This window comes from Mustela nigripes, chromosome 8 (genome assembly GCF_022355385.1).
Source record: "Mustela nigripes isolate SB6536 chromosome 8, MUSNIG.SB6536, whole genome shotgun sequence".
Taxonomy (NCBI): Eukaryota; Metazoa; Chordata; class Mammalia; order Carnivora; family Mustelidae; genus Mustela; species Mustela nigripes.
The window spans coordinates 52,996,604-53,010,403 of NC_081564.1; the positions used below are offsets into that span (position 1 = coordinate 52,996,604).

General features: G+C 32.9%; 1 protein-coding gene across 1 annotated transcript in view; it reads right to left on the reverse strand.

Moving 5' to 3' along the window:
- Positions 1 to 13,800, reverse strand: part of CCDC178 (coiled-coil domain containing 178) — a 391,102-nt gene that overhangs the window by 286,031 nt on the left and 91,271 nt on the right. The gene's annotated exons all lie outside the window — the stretch shown is intronic.

A 13,800-nucleotide genomic window follows, 5' to 3' on the forward strand; every position in this document is an offset into this window, starting at 1 on the left:
AGGATTTGCTCTAAAGAACAGAAGGGCTGCGAAGCAGGGCTCTATTTTATCTTGTTTTATTTTTTTCTGAGATGAGCAATATTATGCAATGTTCATATACTATTAAAGTAGAGAGAAATAATGACAACCACTAAATGTGGAAGAGCAAATAGCATCCAGGGGCACCTGGGTGGCTCAGTTGGTTAAGTGTCTGTCTGCCTTTGGCTCAGGCATGATGCCAAGGTCTTGGGATCACTTCACCCTCTCCCTCTGCACACCCCCACCCCTGCTCATGCTCTCTCTCTCTCTCTCTCTCTCTCTCTCTCAAATAAATAAATAAATAAAATCTTTTTTAAAAAAGAATAAATGGCATCCACTTGGCGCAAGTGTGTGGGTGATGGGAACTCCTATGTAAGAGCTGCTTCTATAATATTTTAATAGAGAGGAACACAGGGTATGTAAACACAGATGCAAATAGGCTACCAAGAGTAAGAGGCAATTCTCATTTGATTGCTTCTATGTCCACTATTAGTTATTTCAGAAGATTTTTAGCATTAAAATGAGGGCAATGTGGGTGTTAGGAATGAAGAGTGATAAGATGTGAAATAGTTCTCAGAAAGACTGAATTTTCTAAAAATTTTTGGGTAGTGCTGAATGTCACTTGAGAATTAGAGAATTCAAGTTCTGCTCAGCAGCAAATTTACTGCAGTACTAATGAAGTTTAAATATGAGGGCCTCTAAATGACCCCAACCCCTTATAAAGTTCTTTGAGTATCTCTAACAGTGTTTTCAAATGGTCGTACATTTTTCATAAAGTTTGTAAAAATAAGATATCTTAATCAAAATTTATTAAGACTATTTTTTTCTGACATTATTTATCCTTCTCAAGTGGCACTGAATTGGTTGTGGGAATTCTATATTCACAACCTTATATTCTTCATGAAGAGATCACATGTTCTATTAACTCTTAGGGCCCTACTAATATTTTATATCCCACCTTCTTGTCCTTTAGGGCTCACTAAAACAGGATCCGCCCAAGGTGAGATTAATTAACACAGTGTATTTTACTTTAGCCACATTCAGCTGTTGGGATCCTGCTTTAGTTCGATAGGGCTTTTCAAGTCATTGAAATAAAATTTGAAGGTTATTTAAATGAATGCTTATTTTGGTCAGATATTAACTAGATTCTGAAAAAAAAAGAAGGAAGTACAAAAAGGTGGGACATAAAAAATTAGGAATAACAGACTGGTCATCTTGAAGTGTCAAATAGTTGTTGGAGTGAGGGTAATAGTACAGTAAGTAAGCTGGGAAGAGTGGTGTCTGTTGTGAGAGGGTGGATTCTTAAAATTGAGACCAGGAGGTGACTCCATTAATGGAAATGATAAGATGTAAGGGTAAAATTCTAAGAGAAGGTGACTGGTATGAGATGGAAGAAAAGACTGTTGGGAATGTGGAAGTCTAAAATTTGAGAATCCAAGTTCTTGCATGTACTAAATACAGACCAAACTGACTGCCTCTAAAGAGAGACAGAGAGGAGAGAAATGGGAAGAGTAATTTATTTGTAAAGTTTTAATTCCTTAAAAATGTCTAAAATAGGCTAAAATATGGGTGAGTAGTTAATCTGAATGGTGCATAAAGCATTTACTCTTTCAATAGCTGAAAAAGTAAAAAATTAATAAAAGCAAAACAGCTTAAGACCATTCATTGAAAAGTATGCTGGGAAATGCTGAAAAAAAAATCATATTCTGTACTCCTGTGAAGTAACTCAAATTAATATGCTGGTAAAATATAGCTAAGCGAGTATGAAAAACACAGTACCCTGTGGATTCATTCTAAGTATTCCAGGCTATTTAATAACTTCAATAATATTCTAATTGCTGTCTCTATAAATAAATCACTATCCTGTTAACTCTTGATAAACACATTTCATAAAATATACCAGTATGTCTTTATGGTGTTCAATAGCTTTTTTGCTCATTTCCCCTGATTATCAACCCTATCTTTGGATCACTGCAGTTACAATGGTACTGTCTTGCTTCAAGTACAGTAGAGCATTAGGACTATATATATATTTCACAGAGCTTGAAAGTAAGAAAATGGCTATACAGAAATTCATACCACACAGTTAACTTCAAGCAAATGAAATACAAATTAATCAATTTGAAATCATCTTAAACAAGTTCATTTTCCTTGACTTAGGTTACTGAAGCCTGCCTATCATGTGAATAAGCAACCAAATTAAGTTGCTTCACAAGTCAAATGCTTGTACGAGTCATATGTAAAAGGTCCATTTCCAAATGATGCTGACTTATCTGAAAGACAAAATTACTAGTTATACATTGTACAAAGGTAAACAACCATGTTTCATTATCATCAACAAAACATCTTGCCAATATTTGTATACACTGTCATGAACAAAGTCTATTGAGAAATATGACATCTATCTTTCAATGTCGCCATTTTTTAAATGAACTATATATGAACAATAGATCATACACTGAATTAATTATGTAATTTTTTCAAATAGTGTTACAGTTGGAAATGAAATCAAGTAGTGAGACAGTATTCTAGTGGAATCTTGGAATATATGTATCAGTGAAAATCCAGGAAATTTTCATGAGGGCATTTAATAGATGTACGAGCATCAGTGACTTGCTTAAAAAGTTTTTATTATTATTTTTAGACCTAAGGAAAAAAGAAGCTGGGATTAAGGGGAAAGTGATTCAGGTAAATGGAAGAATAAAAAAGAAAAAATAAAGAAAAGTGTATAAAGAACAGAACTCTTTTGAGAAAGCAGTGAGTATAGGCAAATAGAGATGGAGAAGTAAATAAAGTAATAGGCTTGTGATTTCTTTTGGAAGTACTAAATATCATGTCCATAGTTTGCTACAACATATCAGAGACAGGAATCAAGGCTTCCTAGTGGATATAAAGAGGCAGTATTTCTGAGAAAGAACATAAATTTTAGATTCAGATACACCCACAATCGAATTCTAATGGTTCTTTATGTAATATGGGAGGATGGTTTCATACACAATTTCCTTATCTGTAAAATTTGCCTAATAATACCTATCATTAAGGTTGTTATAAATATTAGGCTTAAGTACATTGAGAATAATATATATGCTATAATTATACATATTGAATAACATACACAAATGATTTAATGAATCACTTTTTGTTAATCAGAAAGTATCAACAGCATGGATCTGTATTATAGCGCCATCTGTTTTAATGAAAGAGATTGAGAAAAAGAAAGACAAATAAAAAAGGTAAATAATCATTACTATTACTTTAGAGAAAAATGAGATATCACAGGTGACATCAGAACAAACGTATCACAGAGAGAATAGGAGCACAGATATACTGAAACAAAGAAAGAAATAAGGATAACAAATACTTATATTCAGCTTTCATTAGTTCATTATGTGAACTAATTTATTTATTTAACACCTACTGAGAAGAACACAGACAAGCACACAGATACACACAAACACAGACAATGCCTTAAAGTAAAGCACGTAGCTGAGAGGAAACATAAACAAACCATCAGTAACTGTACACAGTGTGACAAGTCCTGGGCGAAAAGTATATGGAATCAGAGAAGGTTAGTTAAATGAATAGTTACGAGCATTGATTGCATATTAAGTGCTATGTTAGGTGACTGGGACAAAAAGATGAATTAAAACTAAGTTTTCCAATTTATATTCTCACAAAATAATAATCTTGGTGCAATCATAGGTATAATAAAAAAATAAAAAAGAAGCACTTAATACCACCTGTTTAGGGGATATGGGAAAACAAGTTACCAACAGGGAAAGCACCTAGGAAGAGTTAATGTTTGACCTATTGTATGAATGATCAAATATATATATATGTATATATACATATATATATATAAAGCCAGAAAAGGAGGAAAAAGTGGAAGGGAAGGAAAATGAAGGAAATTTCAATCAGAGGAATACCACAGACAAATATTAAACCTTAAAACAATATAAGTTTGGATACATTAGCATTTTAATAGGCTAGAACACTGGGATCATGGAAAAGAGTGGTAGGACAGAAGTCTGAAGATTTCCAGATTTAAAGTGTCTAATGTAACAGTCTGGGAGTTTAGGCTTTATGCTACAGTCTGTAGGGAGACTCTGAAGCTTTTTTAAGATGCTGAAAGTAACATTTCATTCTTTGTAGGTAATTTGCAAGGGTAATGTTGTATATGCTGGATCTCAGGACTCAAACTTGGCAGACTAGCTGGAAGCCTATTTTAATATTCCAATTAGGAGACAAATAGGGCATGATTTTTTCCATTGATAATTAAAACAGACAGAAAAGCATCATTTAAAAGACGTACTCAAAGAAGTTGGTAAGATGTTGGCTGTAAGCAGGTAGAGAGGCATATAGGATGATGCCGGAAACTAGTACATGGTGGGTAATGGTGTCAAGATATGATATTAGGAGAGAGGCTAGATAGTCAAAATGATACTATCAGGAGAAATAAAGATGTGGATAGAGATTAAAAAGTAAAGGAAAGTACGACATATGTTAAGATAATGAGAGCAAATGAAATTTCTGGAACTGAAAATAGACCAATGGTGTACTTGGTTGTACTTACAACACAACTTGTACAACCCAGTGATGTAAATGGGTTGTGGTTAGAATTCTGAGCTAATCTATAAGTGACAGGCAGAGCTAAATGAGCCACTGTAACATTCCTAGAGAGAATAGCTTCACAGAGTTAAAAGGAGAACCAAGGGAGTGACATGCTGAATCTCAAAAAGGGAGAGCTTCAGAGAGGGCAGAGACACAAATGCTTGGTTCACATGCTGAGGAGAAAAGACAAACAATAACACTGAAAGCATCTGGGGATTTTAGAAAGGGAGATGTGCTGTTGTTTTTGTTGTATTTAACTTCTGTGAGATAAATTTTGGTAGCATGGTCATTTCAAAAGCCAGACCACTGTGTGTCAAAAAATGATTAATAGTCAAGCAAATACTGTTAATAATCTAGCAAATATTGCTAATTATGTGAAAACTTTAATGGGAACGTAAGGGAAATACTGTGTGATTACCGAAAATATAACTAGAATAAAGGCAAGGTTTTCATTTTAGCTTGGAAGAAGGTTAATGATGAATACGAACTGAAGGAAAAAAAAGTAATGAAGATGTCAGAAATAGAAGTGATAAGAAAAAAATGACATCCTGAATGGGGCAAAAGGGATTAAGACCAAGAGCAGAGAAAGAGGTGTTGGCCTTAAAGAGGAAGTACCATTTACCACTTAAATGTAAAGAGGTAGGAAAGTGGTTTGCAGATATTATCATGGTAGAATACATTGGTTTGATAAAATACATCATGTCTTCAACTTCTCCTGCCCATATGAGTAACCTGTCGTATAAAGAAAATTAGTTTTCTTTCTGAGCTTATCTTGTTTGGGATTTATTACGGCTCCTGAATCTAAAGATTCATACTTTAAAGAATTATGGACTGTTAACTGCCATTGTCTTTTTGAATACTGCTTTCCCATTATCTCATTTATTTCTCATTCTCTACTCCACAATTCTTAATATCTCTTCCATATGTTTTGTCTCTTTTGCTCTCTTTGCTGCATTCTTTGTTCCTCTTCATGTTTCCAAGTATACTGATTCTTTTCCTTCCCAGCTGCATTTGCTATTTAATTAATTTGATTAAAATTTTTAATTTTAATCAAAATGAATCCAGTTTTAAGCTCTACAAGTTTTGATGAGTTCTTTTTCAAACCTCCCTGAACTGTTTTGACAGTGTTCTATAAGTTTGTTTTGTTCCCTTTAACCATTTTAAATTTACTAAGGCAGAGTTACTCTAATACTATCATTTGAAATTATTGGGGGTCTAAATATACTGCTGATTATTTCTGCTCTCATTCATGTTGAAATCTTCCCTATTGTTTTACATTTTGTTAGCTCATCTTTAAAAGCTTTACTTTTTATCTGAGAAAATCTCGTGTGGCCTCAGCCAATTTATTTTTCTAGAGAATATTTATCAAAGTAAGATAATTTCTTAAAATTATAATTTCTTGGTTAAGAACACCTAGATGGTATATACAAATGAATATATCAAACAATCATGGGGAAAAAAAAGAAAAAAGCCAGACCATTCTTGCTTGTTTTTCTCAACCCAGGTTTCAGGCTTAGGCAAACACACTTTCTTGTCTCTACCTTTGCTTGTGGGTATATTTTTTTCTGCTCTACCCATTCAAATGCCTTTACTTTATCTAGCTCCCTTACTTGCTCAGAATTCACAGCCCATGTCCTATATCTGAAGTCACTAAAATTTAATTATCCTGTTTACCAAGATCAGCAAAGTTACTCTCCAATTCATATTTTCAGATCAGCCAAATATCAAATAAAAATTTAACTTAAAGTTGTTCAGTTTTCTTTCATTGATCCCTGAGGATTTCCTTTACTTTGTCATAAGCACAACAGAATGTTTACCCTATTTATGATCCATCTACAAGTGTCTTACATTCTTATTATCAACATTGCAGGAAATGTAAATTCTCATTGCTGTTTTATTTACTTACTCTTTTTTAGACACTTCATCCTGTCCTTTTAATTTTGTGACTCAAAATTTACGTCTTCCTCACCTCTGTGCTATAGATCTATGTATCTAATTTTTACTTTTCATTTCATTTAAAGAACTATTAAGAATCTGAAATTTAATATGGCCCAAAGAGACATAATTGTATCTTCTCCAAAATCCTCCACACACTTTCCTTGATCCCTTGTTACCTCAGCAAAGAGCCTGACCATTTTCCCCCCTCACATTTTATATTCCATCTATCAAAAGATCTGGTTCACACTTCCTTCAAAATATATCTGAAATCAGCTATTACCATTTTTATTGAAAAAAACTTTGATCTATGTCATCATTATTATAAATTTTCTGAATTATCAAAAAAGCTGTCATCCTTCTTATATGCACTAAAGTGCATCCTTCACTAAGCTGCCCAAAAGATCTTTCTAAATAAAATGTACAATTCTTTAAATGCATTCAATGTTTTCATCTATATTCCTTTATCACAGTCCACTTAAGGGCTTGCAGTATCTGGTCCCTATCTGCTTTGCCAACATTTGTCTCCTTAAATTACTCTACACACATACAATTCTCCAGGAACTCTGACCTCCATTCTGTTTCCAGAACACATAGGACCTTTATCCATCACAGTGCTTTTGCAAATTCCATTCCTTTTATTCGACAACTTCCCCCCCCCCCACCATGAGCTCAAAGCAGGCATGCCTTCTTCATTCAAATCTCAACTCAAATGTTACCTTCTTAGAGACAGGTGTTCCTAAAGGTTCTTGCTAAAGCAGAGCTCCCAATCCTTGCCTGGCCCCGTCACTCAAGCACATTATCCAATTCTCTTCTTCAACACAAGAGTATCAATTACTGAATTTTTAAAAAATTATCATTGCACATGTTTATTATCTATTTAGGAGAATGTAAATTTAAATGCTATCCCCAGCATTTAAACAACATTTCATATAAAGCAAATGTTCAGGACACACAAACACACATACATGCACAAACACATATACACTCTCACAAACTTGCATTTGCTATTTAGGTCCACATTTTCTTTAAATATAAATCTTGATTATGAAGTTCCTCATGAGCATAAAGTTATAATGGTCTACTGGCCATAACTATGAGATTATAAAATCACTACATAAAATAAAAATAAATATACATGAAACTATTTCTTATGTTAACCACAGAATAATAAAAACAATTGACCTTTATATCATTTTTTGTATCTATTATAATGTATAGTGTATAAAAAATAAGTATTTTCTATCAAAAATGCCATTCAACAAGTATTTAATGCACACCAGCAATGTGTCTGTAGATTAGTGACTGACTAGATTAGTCCCTGAGGATTCAATAACAAGGGCAAATACAGACATGTTCTACCTGCAAACATTTATAAGGCAGTGGGTGTGCAGCCATGCAAAAAGTGTACATTTTATCTTTTTTTATTTTATGCATAAAACATCACCAAGGCTATCTTATTTCTATGAGGAAAAATAGTTAAATAAATTTGAGATCATCATAGAAGGCAGAATACGTCTAGAAAACCACAGAAATGAATAGGGGAAAGAAATCACAAGCAATAAGTCACTAATGGCTAAAATGGGCTGCAGGTCCAGAATTTCCTGCTAGCTAAAGCCATTCCTGCTTTTCTAATCATACTTGTTAGGCTGCTAAGAAAGTTTAGCTTCTATAATAATTATTACCTGGGGGGTTCACTGAAAGCAGGAACTTTCCCTTTCATATAGAGATATTGAAACTTTATGCATGTAATGTGAATTCAATAATAGATTAATAAATTATTGAATGCATTTTTTGTTGGACTGAATTAACAATTGATGTAATTTAATATCTGTTTTTAAACATAACATTTTATTGAAGTAGAACATTTATAAAGAAGAGTATGCAAATCCAAGAATACAGCTTATTACATTTCACTGTGAATGGACCAGTAATACCTTCATTCAGACAGAAAAAACTGAACACTGTCAGCAGCAATTCCTATGTGTGCTCTCCCAGTGACTATCATCCAACAGGAGCTGCAATCCTGATGTCTATCACCACCATGAAAATTTGGTAGAGTTTGAACAGGATCATTCTGTATATACTATTACTGGGTCTTTTACTCAATATTATGATTACGAGATTCACCTAAGTTGCTCTATGTAGCTGAATTCTATTCATCCGGCTCTTGATTTTGGCTTAGGTTATGATCTCAGGTTCGTGAGATCAAGCCCTATGTTGGACTCTATACTATGCATGGATCCTACTTGACCTTCTCTCTCCCTCTGCTCCCTACCACTTGCTCTCTCTATCAAAAGAAAAATCCAAAATCTTATTTCTTATTAACTACTGTTAATATCTAGAAATGTTTCAACTATCCAGCTATCTATATTTTGGCCAGCACTACACAGTTTAATGATTATTTAATATTTTTCTTGTTTAACTATATCATAGAGCTGTTTATGATCACAAATTACTTAAAAATTATGATTACCTTCACATAATTTAATAAACTATAAAACAATATTACATTAGGAATTTAGTTATAATCACAATAGAAATTTTTATTTATTTGATTAGAACTTGATTTTTCTCATTATTGAATCATATTCCAAAATTTTATATACTCCTACATTTACTAATTTTAAAAATATATTTTTCTAAGACTTACTATAAAGCTATAGTAATCAAGACAGTAGGGTTTATTAGTGAAAGAACAGACAAATATACCAATGCAACAGAAGAGAGAACCAAAAATAGACCCACAGAGATACAGTCAAATGATCTTTGACAAAGAAGCAAAGGCAATACATCCATACAGATGGTATTGGAACAACTGGACAACCATGTACAAAAATATGAAGCTAGACACAGACCTTATACCTTTCATAAAAATTAACCCAAAATGCATCAGAGACCTAAATATAAAATGAAAACTATAAAATTTCTGAAGATAACATAAGAGAAAAACTAGATGAGCTTGGACATGGCAATGATCTTTTAGATACAATACCAAGGCAGAATCCATGAAAGAAATAATTGATAAGCTAGACTTCATTAAAATTAAAATCTTTCACTCTTGTGAAACCCAAGGTCAAAAAATTGAGAAGACAACCCACAGAGAAAATATTTGTAAGGGACACAGCTGGTAAAGACTTGTTATCCAAAACATAAAAAATACTCTGAAAAGTCAATAGAAAGGAAAAAAAATTAAAAATAGGTCAAAGACCTTAATGGACATCTCATCAAAGAAGAGAAGGATATGAATAATATCAAATAAGTATATGAAAATATGCTTCACATCATATGTCATTAGGAGATGCAAATCAAAACAACAATAAGGTATCGCTACACACTTGTTGGAATGGCCAGAATCCAGAACAATGACAGTACCAAATGCTGGTGAGGATGTGGATCAACATGAACATTCATTCATTAATATTGGGGATGAAAAATGATACAGCCCCTTTGGAGGACAGTTTGGCAGTTTCCTATAAAACTAAATATATTCTTATCATACAGTCTGGCAATCTTGTCTTTTGGTATTTATCTAAGGGAGCTGAAACCTTTGTCCACACAAAAATCTGCACATCAATATTTATAGAAGCTTTATCTATAACTGCCAAAACTTGGAAGCAATCAAGATGATCATCAGTAGGTAAATGGATAAGCTATAGTACATCCAGATATGGATAGTACTCAATACTAAAAAGAAATGTGCTATCAAGCCATGAATGACATGAAGGAACTTTAAATGCATATTAGTAAGTGAAAAAATCCAATTGAAAAGACTACATACTATATGATTCCAACTATATGTCATTCTGGAAAATGCAAAACTATGAAGACAATAAAAAGATCAGTGGTTGTCAGAGTTTGGATGGGAGGGTTGGGGAATGAGTAGACAGGATATAGGATATAGAGAACTATACAGATATATAAAGTAGACAGGATATAGACAGGATATAGGGCAATGAAAATACTCTGTATAATTCCATTATTGTAGATACATGTCATTATACATTTGTCCAAGCCTATTGAGTTTTGTAAAACACCAGCAGTTAACCAAGACATAAACTATGGACTTCAGGTGAATATGTTCTGTCAGTGTGAATTCATCAGTTGTACCAACTGCACCACTGTGGTGAAGGATGTTGATAATGTGAGAGTCCATGCATGTGTGGGAGCAGGGGGTATGTGGGAAGTCTCTACATCTTCTCGGTTTTGCTGTGACATACTGGCTTTTTTTTTTTTTTTAAGATTTTATTTATTTGACATAGAGAGCGAGATCACAAGTAGGCAGAGGCAGGCAGAGAGAGAGGGGGAAGCAGGCTCCCTGCCGAGCAGAGAGCCCGATGTGGGGCTCAATCCCAGGACCCTGAGATCATGACCCGAGCCGAAGGCAGAGGCTTTAACCCACTGAGCCAACCAGGCGCCCCGACATACTGGCTTTTAAAAAATAAAGTCTTAATTAAAACTCCAACACTTGTACGCCTTAAATATATATACAATTATTATTTCTGAATTATACTTCATTAAATCTGGAAAAATATTTTAAAAAATAAATAATAAAATACATTTTAATAAATGTTAATCATATTTGGTGTTTTCTCCATAGAAGTTTCCTATTTTATATTTGTCTTTTTAGGTTTAGGTTTAGGTTAGGTTTTAGGTTTAGGTTTCATTTTCTAATGAATAAGAAAGCAGTTTTTGTTAGTGGATAGAGTCTCCAGAAGCCATTAATAAAATTTCTTGATTCTGACCTATCAGATATTGAGGAAACCTTACCTTATAGTTACATATGGTTTGGTGTTATAATTTAACCCACAAAATTTTTACCTCACGAAAATTCTAATTTCTAAGAAGTAAATGAAGTGGCAAACATAAGATTGTTCACTTGCCAATTTAAAGCACTTCTGCATTTAACATAGCTTCCATCTCCATGAACATCTTCCCTCAGTTTCAGACCTGTGCATCAAAGTGATATCTACACACTTACATTTGAATCATGCCATACACAATTCCAAACCAAATATATGAACATCTTCCCTCCAACCTTTCTTTTTTTCCTCCATACATTTCTCATTAATTAAATCTTAACTCATCCAATTACCACCAAAGTGTTATCTTTAAAAGAGAAATGCAACCATACAGCTTCTTTAGAAGATTTCCATAGTCTTCATCGGAGTCCAAATCCTTTGGAATGATTCATTATCTAACACTTAGTTCCCTACCCTCAATGTTTGTTCCTATCTGCCTGCCACATAAAAACACACAGACAGGGACAGACATACAACTCATATCAAGCACTTGCTCTAAGCTCTAGACACAAAATCAAAGTGCAAAGTCACAACAACCTTACCTGTACCCTAAGAGAATTGCCATTTTAACATTAAGATTACTATTGGGAGTTGTTGTTATTGGACTAATATGTCAAGCGAATTTGAACATCCGCTAAACATCAGTTAAATTGAAGCCAGATTAATTTTTTTTAAAAAATGAGGTAACGTTAAAAAAAAAAAAAATCCTGAACCTGAATATAGAAAATCAAGTTTCAAATGCTAGTGGTGTTAAAACTGTAGTAATTTAGAAAAGGTGCTCTGGATCCTAAATTCTTTATTTCTTCCTTGAAATCCCCAACAAGAATTCTATAGAAAAATCAGAATTCAAGAGAAGATGTATGAATATTCCACCTCATTAGTGATCAATGAAATGGAGTTTGAAACAATATTAAGAACATAAATTTTCACTTATCAAATTGAAACAAAATTTAAAAAAAAACTATAGCACTCAATGTTGGCACAGGTACATCACAGAACAAGATTATGTATTGCTCAACTTCAATAAATGATAGTCTTTCTGGAAAGTAGGTTTAGAAAGTTATTATAAAAAGAAGTAATTAGGAATTTATTTTATTTTTTAAAGATAATAGGAATTTAAAAGTATATAGCCAATCTATTTTTATAAATTTACTTTAAATCCTAAAAGGACTTTCAGAAAGACTTCTGAAAAAAAATCACAATATTTATGTCATAAATTTAAATTCTAAAAAGACTTTCAGAAAGACTTCTGAAAAAATCACAATATTTATGTCATAAAAATAAAAACAGCCTAAACATAAATTTTAGAGTAATTATGAAAAAATCCACATTATAGACTTTTGTACACATAGTTAAATAATAATAATTTGCATAACAATGCAATAAAAATTCTATTATATCATGTTGGGAATAAAAGCAGGACATATAATTAGTTTCATCATGAATGAAAAAAGTCAACAATATATTAATATGATTACCACTATTTACTGAAATGATTTTAGATTTTTTGCACTTTTTTGTATTTTCTTTTCTACAACAAATATACCCTATAACCAGAGTCCAAAAAGATCATACAAGATATAGAAATGTTGATAAAATAGAGCTTTGAGGGGCGCCTGGGTGGCTCAGTGGGTTAAAGCCTCTGCCTTCGGCTCGGGGCATGATCCCAGGGTCCTGGGATCGAGCCCCACATCCGGCTCTCTGCTCAGTGGGGAGCCTGCTTCCCCCTCTCTCTCTGCCTGCCTCTCTGCCTGTTTGTGATCTCTCTCTCTGCCAAATGAATAAATCAACTCTTAAAAAAAAAATAGAGCTTTGAATATCATGGCTTGGAAAATGGAAAAAAGTCTGGGCATATCCAAGGACAAATTGAAAGAGAACAACTTTCATAAATATAAGTTTGCAAATGATTAACTCAATTTTATATTAGGACTCAAAGATTTTCCACAAATAGTTTTCAGAAGAAAATGGACAATCAATAAAAACAGCCAAAAGCATAAGGAAAAGAGACAGCAAAAGCATTAGCTAGGAGAATAAGATGCAAAAGTAGATTAGAAAGATGATACATATTTAAATTATTACATGTAGATAAAATAAAACTAAAATAAAATAATTTTTTACTATGTTGAAATAAAAGATAAGCTGTAAATATCTACACCAAAGAGAGAATCATAAAATGACTTAGAAGATTTGGAAGAAAAGCAAATAAAGTTTGGAAATGAATAATTACGTATGTATCTATCTATCTATCTATCTATCTGTCTTTTATCTACCTACTTACCCACCTACCTACCTATCATCTACTGAGAGTGAGAGACCAGTTAAAGGCAAGAATGTAAGAAATATTTGCCAAATATGACTGATGATTAACTACCCTTGTATTTTTTTTATCTTCTCTTTCTTTGGAACATCTCTTAAAAATGTGGTAGATCAGAAA